The following is a 14420-nucleotide window of genomic DNA, read 5'->3' as shown; positions in this document are numbered from 1 at the left end:
GCTTCTTAACAAGAAGCCAGTGAGAAACCACATCAGCTACTCCGCCCCCATCTATAGATGGGGGTCCACCTCGTGATGAAGTGGAGAGAGCGAGAAGCCCGGCAGTGTGTGCCCTCAGCCGTGGCCTTAAGCTCTCTCATCTGGAAGACAAGGACCATAACTCTCCTTCAATGAAGTTTTAAAATAATGATGCACGAGAGGTGCCATTTAGATGCTCAGCTGCTAATTTGAAGAGCCAGACCCAGCACGAAAGGTGGGATTAAAAGGATCACTCCTTTACACCAAGCATGTCAAACTCAAAGGCTAACACGGGCCAAATAAACAAGGTTTATGTTTGTGTGGGCCGCAAAAAAACAAAAGCTTCAATTTTCATAGAAACGTAGGTTTATTTCGATAGAGACATGCTGAATACAAAGAGCTGAAATAAATGAGTAATCGTTAACATAAAATAATAGAACATTTTAATAAAAATTAATATTTTTTCTTGAACACTAACCAAACACTGAATAACTGCACAAATGAATAAGTGTAACGCAAATAAACCCATTTTTCTTGTTTTCCAAAAGCGAAATATTTCCTGTTGCGCACACCAAACAAGTCAGTCCAAGACTAATGACATGACCATTGGCTGCTAAAATATTCGCTGCTAGTGTTAGTGGAGAGAAATGGTGCACCTGTGCATTAAGGTGTGTAAGGGAAATGAATGCAACAAGATTATAGTCATCACTCATTAGCAAACATTGTAGTTTGTTATTAATAATTATGTATAACAGGGATATTGTAAAAATTAAGTTACGAAATTTTTATTAAAACGTTTCTTATATACCGTTATATTGGCTGGGCCACAAAAATATTTGTTATGGCCCGCGGGCTGCGAGTTTGACATGCTTGCCTTTACACACTTGCAACCAAATCTGACATTTTCTCCCTCAACTAGGCTGGCTGTGCTGACCGCCTGTCAAGGTGAACACAGCCCACAAAAGCAACATACATACGTTTAGTTTTCATTTTAATTTTCCATTTAATCTCCAAATTACACTCTTCCCTCCAGAAAATGCTAAGCTACCAAAAAGGACAGTCATCTCGATTGTATCCTCAATGACAAGCTTCCCAGAAAGCCTGTGGGAAGACGTGATAGAAAAGACATGATTCATTTTTCACAGCCATGATGGTGTGACTCCCATCTCCCAGGGACAGAACCTGTCACCAGCATCGCTCCTTCCCCCACCCTCCTCCACTTCCGTTCCTCAAGATTTTGGAGACTTTTCTTGTTGGCAAGAAAGGCAGTGATCTGTAAATTGTGTTAAAGTGCTCATCCCCTCTCTGTTTTTCTTCTGCTTGCACCAGTTCTGAGCAGGCCTGGGCATTTATATGATGTAAACTCTCTAATTCAAAATAGACAACGATGCCCTGGCGAGGTGGCTCAGTTGGTTGAAGCGTCATCCAGTGCACCAAAAGGTTTCGGATTTGATCCCCAGAATTCGAAAGATCGATGTTTCTCTTTCACATCAATGTCTCTCTCTCTCTCTCCCTTCCTCTTTCTAAAAATCAATAAAAACGTATCTTTGGGTGAGGATTTAAAAAAATAGACAATGCCATGTATGCATGGCCCTGACCCTAACCCCTGCTTCCCAGGGGACTGTTCCCTGCCTCTTTGCAGCCTAGTAACCTAGAACCTCTCTGAGTTCCAATGAGAAGAATGATACCTGGCCTACCAGCAGCAGGGAATGTTTTGTGGAGATCAAATCAAATAAGATGAATGTAAATGAAAGATCTTTTAAAACCTTAGAGTGTCATATAAATATAAGGTGTTTCATTTTTATTAGAGTCCTTCCTCTGACATATTTCAGCTATCTGGCAGCTGAGTATTCCCATAGTATTATTATTTGCATTATTTACTAGGTGAGAGTTTCTACCTCCCAACCTTAGCAAGCTTACCTAATAATTATAGCAATCTTAAGGCTGCCCACAAAGCTGCTGCCTTATGATTTCTGTTTTATAATTTTAACTCTTAAGAGGCTGATTTTTGCCCCTGCAATTTAGACCCGTCTCCAAGGTGTGTCTGTTCCCTGACTTTCAAGAAGGTGATATTTCAGTTTATGCAGAACGTAGCTTTTAGTTTTCTACCATTTCTACAGAATTACAAAGTGTTTTAAAGATCTATTTTTGAAGTTAGCAGTTCTATCTCAATAAAATTGATTTTTGAAAATGAGCAATGTTTAGCAAATCTTAAGTCCAGGGCATGAACCTTGGATGCAGGCTCTTCCCCAGCCTGTGCAGGAGGCAACCAATCGATGTGTGTCTCTCACATCGATGTTTCTCTCTGTCTTTTCCTCTCTCTTTCACTCGCCCTAAAAATCAATGGAAAAATATCCTTAGGTGAGGATTAACGAAATAAAGAACAGTATAAACAAACAAAACAGAAACAGAATCATAGACACAGAATAGACTGACAGTTGTCAGAGGAGTTGGGGGTTGGGGCACTGGGTTATTCAGTGAAGGGTTTGAGAAAAAGGTGAAGGGATTGAGAAGTACTAGTACAGATTGGTTGTTGCAGAATAGTCACAGGAAGGTAAATTACAGCCTAGGAAATACAATCAATAATCTATAATGATAAAACTGTAATATGCTAATTAGACCAGATGTCCTTCCAGGTGACCTTCCAGACGAAGCTGGGGCTGTGAGGGAAGCCTGGGTCCCGGGTGCCAGAGGGAAGCCGGTGCTGGCAGCCGGGGGAAGGAAGGCCTCTCTTGCACGAATTTCATGCATCAGACCTCTAGTATTGTAATAACTATGTACAATACCAGTTGGGTACTGGAAATATCAGTGGGACCACTCTGTAAAGTATATGACTATCTAACCACTATGTTGTTCACCTGAAACTAATAAAAATAATATTAAGTATAAACAGAATTGAGGGGGTGGAATATAATAAGTGCCAGATGACTGAATAAGACAAAAACAGAAGATTAATGATGATGATGATGATAATAATAATAATAATAATAATAATAGAGACCTGACCAGTGTGGCTCATTTGGTTAGAGCATCATCCTGTGCACCAAAAGGTCATGGGTTCGATTCCTGATCAGGGCACATATCCAGGTTTCGGGTTTGATCCCCGGTTGGGTTGCATATGGGAGACAATTGATTAATGTTTCTCTCTCCCTCTGTCTCTCTGAAATCAATGTTAAAAGAAAAAGAGGGACAGAGTAACTGAAGGGGGGTTTGCATGACCACTCCCCTAATCCTGGTCGACACTTGGCATTGGTTATTTGGAAAGATGGTAGCAAAAGGCCCTGGGACTCCTGGATGAGTTAGTCATGAGAACTCTCCTGCGGCAGAAGAGTTTCTGGAGAGATTCACAAGCTGCAGCCATTCCTCCTCCTCTCAGCCCGGGGAGGCTGCTCAGGCTCTCTCCTTGCAGACTCCCACGCTCCTTGCCATAGCCCCATGGAAGGACGGCAAACAATGCCACTCTTTTTGTTGCAAAATAATGGACACATTTTCCAAGGCTATCTGGCAAGTTACGCCTGTGCTCATGAGACATTGCTAAGAAAAATAAAGCCAAAGAATTTCTCCAGCCTTTTATCAATTAGCATTTACACTTCCTTACACACACACGCACACACACACACACACACACACACACACACACACACACACACACCCCATACTCTGCTCACGTTTCCCAGGTCTGGGCAGAGATCTTTACGTGCAAAGCTCTGAATTGTTAAGTGGCATTATTCGCTTGTGTCGTATGTTAGCCCTAATCACATTTAAACATTTAAGCAAGATCACATAAGGCAGCACTTCTATCCATTTTGACAGTCCTAAGCCCATCTATATGCAATTACAACATTTAATCTGGTTTCCTATTGGTTGGTCATTTAATTCTCCTACAACTGCAGCCAATCATCTGTCAATCATGAAAGCTGCCTTTAAAATCAACCTACACTCTATTGTGGGGGAAAAAGTTTTTCATAAATGAGCCCTGCGAGAGTAAGGGATCATCACGGAAACTTTTGAAATTCATGGTCTTATTTTTTCTGCTCAATTTGGTTTCAGGATGCTGTATCATCACAAAGTAAAGACCTTAGGCATCCCATATAAGAAATCACATTTTAAAACTACCTTACCGGGTTAAGCTCGCGTGTGGCGGTGTGGCGGCGGCGGCTGCAGGGAAAGAGTTTGGCGCGATGTCTCACACCATTTTGCTGGTACAGCCTACCAAGTGACCAGAGGCAGAACTTACGCTGACTGTGAATCAGTGAATGAATGCAGGGAAGGCGTTTGTAAAGTGTAGGAAGAACATCTGAAGAGAATGAATCCCAACAGCCCCTCTATCACAGGTGATATCAGCCAGTTGTTTGATTTTATTGGTGATCTGGCAGACCTCAGCTGTCTTGTTTACCAAGCTGATACCCAGACATACCGGCCTTACAACAAAGATTGGTTTAAAGAGAAGATCTAGGTGCTCCTTCGTCGACAGGCCCAACAGGCCAGGAAGTAGTTGTGTTGGAAGCATTTGGGGGTTGTGGGTGGGCTTGGAACACAGGTGTGTACAGCTATCTGCAGTGGAAGTTTTGTATTAGAGTAATCCTGTTTCCATTTTCGTACACTCTAGCCAGGATTGAATGTGTTAGAATTCAGCCGTGGGCAAACTACGGCCCGTGGGCCGGATCCGGCCCGTTTGAAATGAATAAAACTAAAAAAAAAAAAAAAAGACCGTACCCTTTTATGTAATGATGTTTACTTTGAATTTATATTAGTTCACACAAACACTCCATCCATGCTTTTGTTCCGGCCCTCCGGTCCAGTGTAAGAACCCATTGTGGCCCTCGAGTCAAAAAGTTTGCCCACCCCTGTGTTAGATGATATGTGAAGATCTTGTTCAATCTGAACTCCCATCACCCCTTTCTCTCTCTCTCTCTCTGACTCTCTCTCTTTTACTTAAACATTGTTATGATGACTCAGAAGGAAGTTTTTTTTTGTCAGTTAATGTTGATTCCAATCCTTCATATCTGCTTTATAACATTCACTGTACTAACCCTTCTTCAAGTTGGGGTGAGGGTAGTGACACAGTTTAATTATGTGCTAAGATAAAGTCTTAGTGAAAAACAAATACATGTTCTTTAGTTATATTAAAAAAAGAAGAAGAAACTACCTTACCATTTTATTTGGAATAACATGGTGTGAGTATCAGTTGTATTGAGTTTCAAATCTGGTGATATAAAAGAAAATTAGGCTCACTTCAATCTTTTCAAATATCTCATCTGCTCTGGACTATTACATCTAAAGTCAAGGAAAGTGTGTATTGTGTCTGTAATATCTGCACCCCAAGGGTCAGTCAGCTCTGCCCCCCAAGGTTCCCTCTGGTCTATCTTGGGAAAAGGGAGGTTTGATCTTGCACCTCCCTGAGGGCCCCGCCCAGTGTGGGTGCTCTCCCTGGCTCTTCCACTCTGCACCGTCCATCTGGTGAGCTCTGCCCTGTCCCTCCCCGTGCAGAGGGCACTGCTCCCTTCCTGTGGGCACCCAGAGGGCGAATGTGGATAAGTATGTTTCTTACACTGGCCTCTTCACGTCCTGTCACCACAGGTAGGCTATTCCCTGGTGTCAGGCTTTTCTGAAAGCTGCATAACTGAAGGGAATTACAAGAAAAGAGGTAAAAAAATGAAAACTCCACACTAAATGGAGGCTTTTCCTGTAACTCAAGAGGAAGCAGCAAGGAAGTTTAACCTTCCTTAGGTGACACCTTCCATTCGGAATGTGCTCTCCGGGCTGCAGGCCTAGGAAGTTATAGCTCTGCCTCCAGTTTCCAGGCACCCCGCTAAACATCGGGGTTGCTCCAGCCCCAGAATCCACCTGTTCTCCTAAGCTATTCATATTCTCAACCACTGAGTATTCCCCCTGAATGATCCCAAGATGGGGATGAAGAGGTGGAGGAGTGAACATCTGGGGGCAAAGGTGGTGGATTTGCTTTGTTGTTGTTAAACACAGTTAAATCACTCCCACCACAGGAGTTTGTTTCTTCACTTAAGCTTTCTGACTAGTTTTATGATGCTCTCTTTTGTACTTTGCTAGGTCAAGATCGCCACAGAATGATCAACAACCAATACTATTCTCTGAAGGTTGTAAATCACCTGCCAAGCAGATTACTTCCTGGGGAAAGTGGTGGCTGAAGGCTCTTAAGATAGCAGGAGGGCAGAAAGGTTTGGAGGCTCTACATCCAGTTAGGGCCTGCTCACTGGTCCTACATGGAAGGGAAACCCCACCCCAAACCAGCAGAACACAGTCAGCTGGGCTATATAACTGGCTTCAGGCCTGGCTGGTGTCCGAGGCTCAGACTGAATCACCAGGACAGTGTCCCGATTTCTCTCTCTGCTTCCAAACGCTGCTTTCCTCTGTGAGGACTGTTACACTCAGGCAGCTTGGGCTTATTTTGTCCTGAGCATTATTTACCCCAGAAAAGAAGCGCCTCTTATCCGGGAGTGTTCTGTGAGGTTAACTTGGGTCATGTGACACCCACCCCCAAGCTGTGGCTGGGAACATGAGGCTCTTGGCAGTAAAATCAGAAAGGAGAGGAAGACTGAGTTCCTCTGGTGGGGAACTGTATGCTACACTGATTTCACATAGAGGCAGAAAGAGTTAAAGATGGAGAGAGGATAATGATGCCACTAATAAAACTAGAAAGTGAGGCAAAAGAGTCTACTTGGCAGAGATTTTGCTCAGAAATGGACATAATGCTAATTGGGCAAGAGGAGGAAGATAGCAGGCAGGCAGGTGAAGAGGGGAGGCCAGAGCTCAGTGAGGGGTCAGAGACAGAGGGCTAGAGATGGGGAGCCTACAATAAGCTCATAGTTGGAAACATGAGAATTGCAAGATGTATGAAGGAGAGTGCACAGAGGTGAGCTGTGAAAGGACAGAACTCTGGAGAATTGTGAGGTAGGCAACACAAGGAAAGGGAATTAGGCAACTAATCACTGGGAGAAGGGAAACGTTGAACCTACTTAAGTCTAACAGGAAGAAAGTTATATTCCCAAAGAGAAAAATGAATTAGATCTCCATGTTCAACATGAATTTCCAGTGTTGGTTCTGTATCTTTCATTTCATATTCTCCTTGTTCCTTTTCACAAGTGAACTCACAAACAAAATCCAATGAGCAGTCACCGTGGCTAAAGATTTATGGTTTTCTTAGCACTAATTATTTCCACCATGGTCTAAGTTGTATTAGTTTGAGACCCGAGCTTCTTATCATTAGTAGTAAGCATATTCTTTTTTGGGTCTTCTCTCATTTCTCTAGAATAAGGATCAAGTATTAAAATAACAGTCCAAGCACCACTGTTCTACAAACAACTGAACTATTGTTGACTGGCAGGCAGTATCACTATGTTGATTTAGGGACAGCTGCACAAAATATGAACTTGGCACAGGAAAGGCAATTTGGAGGAGTCGCTGTATGAAGTACACTGATGGGAGTTGTGTGACTATCAACATATTTAAATTGAGGACTGCTTGTCCCTGAAGCCAAGGAAGAAGACATTTTCAAGATTTCTTTTATTGTTTCATTTGTTTCCAAATATTCCTCTAAGCTTAGTATTTCCCAGGGTCTTATCTTGGATGTCTTTTTTCAATCTATACATTCAGGGCAATCTCTAAGACCTCATTATTCACTATCAACCCTATCATCTGCCCCTGAGCCTATATATTTAGCTGCCTATTACATTATATCTAACCAGGGTGTTGAGGCTGACAAGAATGCCATTGAAAAGGGACAAGATTCACATTGTAGATATTTTTGTTTGGAAGTTAAAGCAAAAGTTAAAAGTATAGCCATTGATCCCAGAGTTGTAAAATTTGTATACATGACAATTTTCTAGTAGGTGGCAATAAAATCTCTAGTTCTAATACAATTAGTATATTAAAACACTTTTCCAACAGAACATATTAAAAAAAAAAAAGGAACCTTTTCTGATGTGCACAAGGGCAGGATAAGGACTGTGCAGGCCCTGGCTCCATTGGGCTCCACGGCACTGAGCCACTATTTCTCATTCAGTGAGGTCCACAATGGCTCTCAACTCCTCCCCTTCCTTTCCATTTTCACTGCTACTTCCTGCATTCAGACCCTCCCACCCCAATATCTCTTGCCTGGGCCATTTGTTATCGATGCCTTTCTGATCTCTTTGCCTGATGTTTTGCTCCCTCCAGTCTACCATCCAGACCATTAGAGTCTTTCTAACGTGATTTGAGCAAGTGACTTTGCTGTTTAATATCTTCTCATTGCCTACAGAATCCAACTTACACTCCTGAATAAGGTATGGACTCTCCATGTCCTTCCCCTGCCTTCCTGCCTACCAGTCATTTGCTACATACACCCCATGTTCCAACAAGCACCACATTTGATACAGTTGCAGGTATTTGTCTAGAACAGCTGACAGGTTGCCCAATGAATTCCAATTCATTCTTTAAAAATCAGCTCAATTGTCCTCCCATAAAATCTTCCCTGATTATAGGGCCTAGGCAGAGTTAACCATTACTCTCCTTCATACTGCTGCTATGGCTTATTTATACCTTTATTATTGTACTTCTTTAAGAGTTACAATTATTTTTGCATATGTATTTCATATTATGGATGAGTGAGCAGCTTAAGGTTATGGATTGCATTTTATAGATTTGTTTGCCCCTAATACCCAAAAGAGTAGAGTGTAACCTCGGTTTTCAAACTTTGAGCTCAATTTGTTCCAGAAGACTGTCGAGAAGTGATTTGTTTGAAAACCGAATCATTTTTCCCATTAGAAAGAATGTAAATGGAATTAATCCATTCCAGACCTCCAAAAGATGGTTTTAACCTTTTTTGTATATAGTATATGTCTAAAGTACTGTTTACAAATAAACACTTTTAAAACAAAAAGGACAGAGGAAGGACGGACATTGGTGTTGGGGAGACTATAACTACCATGTCTTTGCCAAAACCTCAGATGTGTGGCCTTCTGGTCAAGCGTCTGAGATTTCATATTGTTGGAGCCATCGTTGTATCCCTGGGGGTTGCAGCTGCCTCTAAGTTTGGTGTAGCTGAACCAAGAAAGAAGGCATATGCATAGTTCTACAGAAATTATGATTCCATGAAAGATCTAGGAGATGAGCAAGGCTGGTATCTTTCAGAGTACAAAGTGATCTTGGAATGTAAAGAATTTCTTTTGAGTTGAATTCCATGGAAGTTTGTCACTGACCTGTGTTCCTGAACTATGAAACATGAATATTTGAGCTAGGAATAGTTTCTCTTGATAAACGAAATACTGTGGACAGTAAAAATGTAAAAATAAAAAATAAAGGACATAAAATGTAAATGAAAATTTAACAAAAAGGAAATGAAATGTACAGTAAAAGTGAAATTTTACGTACACACTAGAACTTATCTTTAATGTTGAGAGCTACAGATGAGTCGATATGGAGAGGAGGGATGGAGGGATGTTATTGCTTGGAAAGGTCAGGTAGCTGTTCTGGGGTTCTTTCTCTCTCATCTCTTTGCTCCACTAGAACTTGCCTCCGGCTCACTGGGCCTCTCATTAAAAACCTACCCAATGATGTTTGTTTTCGCTTGTGTTTTAACACTTGCCTGAAGAGAAACACTGCAGCATTGTCATTGAACAAGTTTATTGTTCGATTTGCTACTTCTTTATCTTCGTGATATTTCTCAACAAAACATTGCATTTCTCCCCATTTCCCAAGCATTTCCTTTGTTGTTGTTTTTTTGCTTGTTTGTTAATCCTCACCCGAGGATATTTTTCCATTGATTTTTAGGGAGAGTAGAAGAGAGAGGGAAAGACAGAAACATCGAAACAAATCGATTGGTTGCCTCTTGCTTGAGTCCTGACCAGGGCTTCGGCCAGAGAAGAGCCTGCAACCAAGTACTTGCCCTTGACCAGAATTGAACCCAGGACCCTTTGGTCTACAGGCCGACGCTCTATCCACTAACTGGCTAGGACTCGAGCATTTCCTTGATTAGTGAAGTAGGAATATCATCCCTACCCTCCTCCACTTCTGAAGAGCGCTCCTCTGCTATTGTCTGTTGCTGCTCCCTCTGAAGGTCTTGGAGTTCCTGGGCAGACAGCTCAGTGTTGTGGTCCTCCACCAACTCCTCCACATCATCATCATTCACTTCCAACTCACAGACTTGCCCAGAGACACAGTATCCTCCACAGCCATCACAGGCTTGTCCTCAAAGCCTTCACAGTCTCTTTCAGCAACGGACTCAGGCCACAATGTCTTCCAGGCTGATTGCATGGTCTGGAAGACACTTCCCTCCAGGCGTTGTCTATGAGCCTCAAGCAAGTGAAGATATTAAAATGTTCCTACCAGAATTCCCTGAGGGTTAAATTAGTTTCAGAGGTCACCTCAAAACGTCTCTGAAATTTTGTGTCAAGTTTCTTGAAATTAGAAATGACCTACTGGCTGAGAGGAGTTGTTAGGTGGCAAGAACCTGACAGTGATGAAGCTGTACTCCTCCACCAACTCAGCCACCAAGCCTGGAGGTGGGCAGGAGCATTGTCTATTACAGGAAGTGCCCCGAGTGGCCATTGTTTTTCCCCAGAGGTATTCCTTCACACTTGGGGCAAACACTTCATGAATCTCCTCAGTAAAAAATTGCCTGGTTACCCAAGCTTTGCTATTAGCCTTCCACATCACATTCAACTTGTTTTTCATGCGATTATTTTTCTTGAAAACTTGTGGGTTTTCAGAATGGTAGACGAGTAGAGACTTCAGTTTAGAGTCCTCACTCACATTCCCACACAACAACAATGTGAGCCTGTTCCTCAGTGGCAATGATTTCCTCTGTGTGATGTAGGTCCTCTTTGGCATTTTCTTCCAGAAGAGGCCTGTCTCATCACAACCGAACCTGTGCTGTCATAACACAGCAGCTACTTTGTTGGAACTGACAGCCTCCCCGTGCCTCACTATACTATGAATGCCATTTTTCTTAAATGTATTAAACCACCCTTATCACTTTCAGCTCTTGTTCCAGGGGTGTCTTTTAGGAGGTCAGCATGCAGCATCTTCACTTTCTCACATATCATTGCCTCCCAAATGCTGTCACTGGCTAACTGCTTTTCATATCCAAGTCAGCAATTGCCTGTGATGGTTGTTTCGTGAGCACTTTCACACCCTTAGCAACATCAGCACTCTTGATGGCCTCTTTATGTTTCCAGATCAGACATGCAAACACCTCTATCATACTTTGCAATTATTTCTTTTTTAAGCTCTATTGCTGTCCTCACAACTCTCCTTTTCACTTTGCTGCTATCACTAACCTTCCTAGGACCATGGGGACTTACTGTATGTATTTAATAATAATACATATTTAATAAGCAGCATCAAAAGCAAAAAAAAAAAACAACCCAGAAATATGTTTACAGCACAATTTCTTGACATGCTAACAATGTGAGAGTTAGTGGAAAACTGACTCATGCTTACGCATTCTCTCCTTTGTTTGCCGCCTGAGAGACGCTAGTGATCATACGGGTACCAGCATGAAAGGGTTATCAGATGGAGAACCGGTTTTGTTAGACAACATTGACATTTTTCCACAAACAACTTGGTTTTGAGAACCGGATTTTTTCAAGATGGGAGATGTTTGAGAACTGAAGTTTGACTGTATTAATGTGCATCCCAGACATCCAGCATAGTATCTATTGTCTGAATTGAAAGTGAATCAACACGTCGAATGTTTCAGAGAGGTCATGGACAGTGGATTAGATAAAGGCCGAAGGGTAGAAGGGAAGGTAAATGTGGGAAAATGTCAACAGTAACAAGCCACATTTCATTTGCTGGGCTTTGAGGAGTCTCCAGGAACTTCTCTGCTAGGTTTTGTGGCCTCCTCTAGTCTGCTGTATTGGGGGCTATTTCTCTGTTTCATTTGTTTTGCTTTGGTATTACATTCTGCTGGGAAATACCAAATCAGTAATGCTTTTTTTCTTATTAACATTTTACAGGATCTTTTTGGCAACAGCAATCTCTAAAGAGGAGGTGAAGAAGTCATGGTGGGACATAACAGTAAATGACAGGTGCTGCTGAGCTTGGAATCCTTTTTGACAAGGAGGCTTTTGTTTTCCCTGGACCACATAATGTGTTGTTTACTAAAGAAGACTTTGCACCTCTCTAATTTGTATGAGTTTACCTTTCTGAATTCTCAGAGGCTTATGCTAGGGAGATGCCTTCTTCCCTCCCCTCATCCCCATGTTATCTAGTTTAACCATCCCTACAGTGCTATCAGTAGATGGTGCTCTCATTTTACACAAAAGGACACTAACCTTCAAGGTTTAACTTGCCTAAAACTTACAGCTAGATTAGATAGTAATCAAGTGAGCCATTTCTCAAGACAGAAACAGAATGTTCCAGCCTGGAAGCATAAACAGAAGGTGATAGGATTTAGAACTGAACTAGGGCTGTCTTCCAGAGCAAATTGGGAATTCGGTTTCTACCGGCCACACTAAGCCTCTGATAGTCTCTCCTCGCCCTTGGACTCTCAAGTTAACAACCAGAAACTCAACTAGACACAGAGTAACAGACTGAATGTGGGTGTCAAATCCATGCTATAGAGTGAGAGTTCTGAACAACAGAATTAAAAAAAAAAATCCCTGTGACAAGATTTAGAAATAGCTATTTTAAAAGCACATTATTGTACCTACAATCATAAATGGCACTGAAATCCAAAGACATTTTCTGGTTAAACATTTGTTATTTATGGGAGTGTGAAACTTGTTTTTCCTGTTTTTAGGTTTCAAGAAATCAGGCCTAAGCTCCATGTGAATGATATGCCAGGAGATTATTTTTTACACTCATTCTGAATGTAAATGTAATGCTTCCCATCTAAGTTTTGGATAAAACATACTATTTATTCTTGGAACACCCCAATACGCAGCTGTACTGTGCACACAGTACAAACGGGCTTTCAGGACACATTCCTAAAAGAACAAGGTCATTTATTGAATGTAGACACATGAGGTTGTTTGTATTATATACACATAACTCGGACAGTGATTTATCAAAGCCATAATGAGCCAACACGAAGACCTAGAACTCAGCCGGTTAATGCCTGGACTCAGTAGGTTAACAAATGGGAATAAAAGTTAACCTTTAAAAATTTACACCAGGAGTGCTTAAAAGCACTGAGCCATTAGAAGTCTAACAGACTGCCAGTGGTACTTTATTAGCGCTAATAACATGAAGGAAATGTGCTAACTACTGAAACATTCAAGCCTCTAAGAACTGCATCTAGAGTAGCTTTTTCAAAAACCTTTATTTTGTTTTGCAAGGAAGCAATAGCAGTTTTCAACCATGTGAATATTAAAATGAACTTACTCTTCATCAAAATGTTACTGTATTATAGGTAAGTAATAAATGTTTCTAAAAATTAAGACCGACTATTTAGTGTTCATGACAATCTTTTCCATCAATTGAAAACAAAAAGATCTTGAAAGTTTAATATGATGTAGTTAAGCATGTGCCACTTTATACTGACTGCTGGAGAAGCAGATACAATTCAAGGCTCTGACTTTCATTCTTGTCTGTTGGTACACAGTTTAAAGGATTAGTTAAGCTAAGTTACTGTATCTCACACATAGTCTTACCACATGGTAAAAGATCATTGATCCAGAAGGCAACTGCTACAGAGCATTTTAGGGTCATCTTGCTCTTTTAAGAGTTAATATATCTAACCTCTGAAAATGGTTATGCAGATACATCAAGTCTCAGACTTCAAAAATAATGACCTGCTGCTGTACCCTACCTGCTACCTAACTGGTCTCAGTTTAACAGACATAAGAGCCAAAGAAGGAAGAACTGGCTAAGAATCCAAGGCAATGGAATGTTAAGCTTGGAGCTCCAACCAGAAAGCCCAGGCTCCCGTGTTTAGAAATGAGGATTTTTTTCTGTCCCCACACTTTTCAAATGATTTTTAGATAGAGAGGAAGGGAAAGGGAGAGGAAGAAACGTCGATGTGAGAGGGAAATATCAATTGGCTGACTCCTGCACATCCCCTCCCAGGAATTGAGCCCACAAACCCAGGCATGTGTCCTGACCTGGGAATTAAACCAACAATCTTTCAGTGTATGGGTCAATACTCAACCAAGTCACACCGGTCAGGGCTCTGAATGCTCAAGGAACTTGCTTTAGAACCATAAAAATGAACACCAAAGGGTTTTCTTCCATCATAATTTCTTCTTTCTAAAATTGTTCACTTGTTCAAATAACAGCACTGTGCAAGTGTTCTCCACCTCCTCCCACCATGAGAGAGGAGTGATGTTTATATGGGTACTATACTGTCAAAAAGATGCCCACATTTTGCACTGCATCACAGATAGAAATTAATTTGCATTATTCACATTTCCCAGTCCCCACATGTAAAATAATTCCACCCCAAC

At 41.5% G+C, this 14420-nt stretch overlaps 2 pseudogenes; both read left to right on the top strand.

The window, feature by feature from the left end:
• Nucleotides 1–4147: 4147 nt before the first annotated feature.
• On the top strand, nt 4148–4513 carry LOC102440632 (annotated as a pseudogene).
• Nucleotides 4514–6883: 2370 nt separating this feature from the next.
• LOC111828225 lies at nt 6884–9266 on the top strand (annotated as a pseudogene).
• The last annotated feature ends 5154 nt before the right edge of the window (nt 9267–14420 follow it).

Source organism: Myotis lucifugus, unplaced genomic scaffold (assembly GCF_000147115.1).
Source record: "Myotis lucifugus unplaced genomic scaffold, Myoluc2.0 scaffold_304, whole genome shotgun sequence".
Taxonomy (NCBI): Eukaryota; Metazoa; Chordata; class Mammalia; order Chiroptera; family Vespertilionidae; genus Myotis; species Myotis lucifugus.
Note: the sequence above shows the minus strand (reverse complement) of the source record. Positions and strands in the feature narration are given on the sequence as shown.